The 3592-nt window shown below is 41.5% G+C and overlaps 1 protein-coding gene across 1 annotated transcript in view; it reads right to left on the bottom strand.

Annotated features, from left to right (window-relative positions):
- HFM1 (HFM1, ATP-dependent DNA helicase homolog (S. cerevisiae)) overlaps window positions 1–3592 on the bottom strand; it is a 123456-nt gene that overhangs the window by 86240 nt on the left and 33624 nt on the right. The gene's annotated exons all lie outside the window — the stretch shown is intronic.

Raw genomic sequence — 3592 nt, 5'->3', positions numbered from 1 at the left:
GATCCTTCTGCCTCAGCCTTCTGAGTAGCTGGGACTACAGGCATGCGCCACCATGCCCGGCTAATTTTTTCTATATATATTTTTAGTTGTCTGATTAATTTCTTTCTATTTTTAGTAGAGTTTCGCTCTTGCTCAGGCTGGTTTCCAACTCCTGAGTTCAAACAATCCACCCGCCTTGACCTCCCAGAGTGCCAATTTTAGATTCTTGAAAGAAAGGCAGAAACAAGTCAGGATATTTACGCTTTTTACATTCTTTCTTAAAAATAATTTTCCGAAACATTTTATAGTACGTTTCACTTACAAAGAACTGGTACATCTCCAACAGTAAAAGCACCTTCAACTACTTTTCTATCTGACAGCTCCATACCAGCGTGATGATAAGCAACACCATGTATTAAGAAATCTATAATAAAAATATATCACTTGTTGTTACTGTTAATATTTCATTAGTAATTGACTCCTTTTATCTGTATCCAAAAATGCTATTCAAAAATTATTTCTAAACCTACCTCTCAGTTTTGAATCTCTTATGGAATATGCACACTTCTGTAACCTATTTAAAAATACCATAAAATTATTGGGTTATTCATAGTAACATCAGAAAACTCTGAAATAGTTTATTAATTATTTTAAAACTTAGGGATATAAAAAGATTTTTATAATATCATTATCTGAAAACTATCTTTAAGAAGTAGAGAATATCTTATTTTCATATTCAGAAGTCCCTAACTTATCAGTTATAACATTAAAGCTCACTTTTTAAATCAAGAATTTAGAAAACTCATTTTTCCACAGGGAAAAAACATTGTAAGTGGTGATTATGTTCATGGGTCAGAATGTAAAAGTCTACTCCCATAATTTACCTAAAAAATATTTGTAAGGAATAACAATTTTTAAAACTCTGCTATATCATTAGTAAGCCAAAAAAGATGGAAATAAAAAACAATTGTTTACTGTGCTCTGAGATATGGCACATAAAAAAGACTAGGTGAGGAAGAAGCAAGAAGGCCAACAAGGGGGGCTTAACTCTCATCCCCACACCCCAAAAAGGACCAAAACAATGAATAAACAACTAACTACATTTTGACCAGAGAGACTAAAGGAAAGTGCCAAGGTACAGCAAGGGCATAGTAGAAACACTGAAGTACAGAAACTCAAGATGGCCACATAGGGGAGGGAAGAAAACACCTTTCTTCTATCATCTTATCCCCCAGTCAGGATCGGCTAGAAACCAGGAGGAAAAAGGTAAGCAGGTTCCCTCAGCAACCCCCATCACCTCCATGGACATTTGCAGTCTACTGGAGAATCCTGTAGTCTTCACAGGCCCTGATGCACTTCCAGAGAAGGAGCTTACATTGTGTCCTACTCCCCATGGTCCGAGCTGCTACTACACAGTACCATCTTGAAACCGGAACCACTGTTAGGGTACATCCTAGTCCAGGGGCCAACAGCTACTGCATCTCTTCATCCCTGACACTGTCATCCTCACACCGTGCTAACACATAGTATAGTAGTACATAATCCCCCAGCCAAGTTGCTGCAGCTCCTTACTCCCTTGGGCTAAATTACCTCAGAGGCAGTCCATCTACCCCAGTCCATTTGCAGCTGTGGCCCACACCCACCCCCCTACTACTCAGAGCCTAGGCCAACAGAGCAGCCACCCCTGGCCCCTCTGCCATCCAACCAGCCTGGTGAACAACTCACATGGTAACTGAAGTGCCTAGCAGAGCAGCTGTGCCCCTAGTGCCCATGCCAGCAAGGCACACTGTACCTCTTGGGGATCAAGAGTCCTAGCCCAGTGGAACAGTCACACCCCAGGTACCCCAACCTTTGGGGGACAAAGAGTCCCAGCAGATATCTGTGGCCCTAGGCAATCAAGATGATGTGGCACCCTACCCCACAGGGAGACAGAACCTTGGCTATGCTGTGTCTCAGAGCTGAACAACACGAGCATTCCATTTCTTGGGATCTGGACTAGCCCTCTGGAGTCTGAGCTGCTGAGGTACACTCCCTCCATGAGGAGTGGACTCATCACTGTGTTGCTGTCTGCCTCCCAGAGCCCAAGCTACAGTTGTGCCCTGCCATCCCTGGGTCCCTGATGCCACTGCACCCAACCTAAAAGAACCTGGGCCACTGCTGTGTCTCACTACCCCAGGGTCCAGAGTCACCACTAAGCACTAATTTCTCTCCTGGTATCCAAGTTGCCACTGTGTCCTGTTGGACTTAATCCAGGACCTGAACTGCAGCTGTGCCCTGCTTCCTGAAACTCAAGCCTCTGGAATACCCCTTCTTCCCTGGACCCATGCCAGTGCTGTGCCCTGGATCCCTAGGATCAGAGTCACAGCTATATCCCTGTCCCCTGGGCCCAAGCCATTGAGAAATGCCTCAGAGCCACAGTCCTTGGCTTTGTGGGAGAGCTATATCCACTTGTGCCTTAGAGAGTAAACATGTACCCACATCACAGAAGCCACAGTAGCAGGACACTGAACCTAGGACCCCAACTCCACAGCCACTCCAAGCACCTGTGCCCCGGAACACAGTGCCGCTATGGCTGCTTGTGGACCATGTCACCTGACACCTAGAGGGATCTCCCCAACCAAGTCCCCACACTATGGAGAAAATAAGAACAGAAGGACCTCTAAAGCCCTTGCCACTGAGAACCCTTATGGGATACCAGTAAGCAAACAAATATTCACATTATGGGGGTTCCAGCAGGAGAAGAGATAGAGAAAGACACAGAAAGCTTACTTAACAAAATAACTGCTGGAAACTTCAAAAGTCTTGGGAGACATATAGACATCCAGATCCATGAAAATCAAAATCCCCAAAATGGTTCATTCCAAAGAAGTCCTCACCAAGACACATTATAACCAAAACGTCAAAAGTCAAAGACAAAGAGAGAATTTTAAAAGTAGCAAGAAAAAAGCATTGAGTAACCTACAAGGGAATCTCTCTTAGATTATCAGCAGATGTCTCAGCAGAACCCTGCAGGCCAGGAGAGAATGGGATGATACACTCAAAGTTTTGAAAGAAAAAAATCTGTTAGTCAACAATACTATACCCAGCAAAGCTATTCATCAAAAATGAGGAAAAATAAAGTCTTTTCCAGACAAGCAAAAGCTGAGGAAATTCATCACCACCAGGTCTGCCTTACAAGAAATATTTTAAGGAGTTCTTCAACCAGAGATAAAAAGATGATAATTAGTATCATGAAAACATATAAAAGTATAAAACACACCGGTAGTCAAAACAGAATGTACCATTACTATAAGGGTGGTATGTAAATCAAATCTCTAGTATGAAAGTTAAAAGTCAAAATGATCAAAAATGTAGCTATAATAAGTTGTTAAGGAATATTCATTATAAAAAGATGTAGATTGTGTCAACAAAAATATAAATTGTGTATAGGGAGTGGGTTATAGTCTAGATTATTTGTATGCAACTGAAGTTTAGTTGCTATCACCTTAAAATAGTCTATTATAAGAGTTTTATGTAAGTCAAATCTCTAGTATGAAAGTTAAAAGTCAAAATGATCAAAAATGTAGCTATAATAAGTTGTTAAGGAATATTCATTATAAAAAGATGTAGATTG

Source organism: Propithecus coquereli, unplaced genomic scaffold, assembly GCF_000956105.1.
Source record: "Propithecus coquereli isolate 6110/MARCELLA unplaced genomic scaffold, Pcoq_1.0 Scaffold7, whole genome shotgun sequence".
NCBI lineage: Eukaryota > Metazoa > Chordata > Mammalia > Primates > Indriidae > Propithecus > Propithecus coquereli.
Note: the sequence above shows the minus strand (reverse complement) of the source record. Positions and strands in the feature narration are given on the sequence as shown.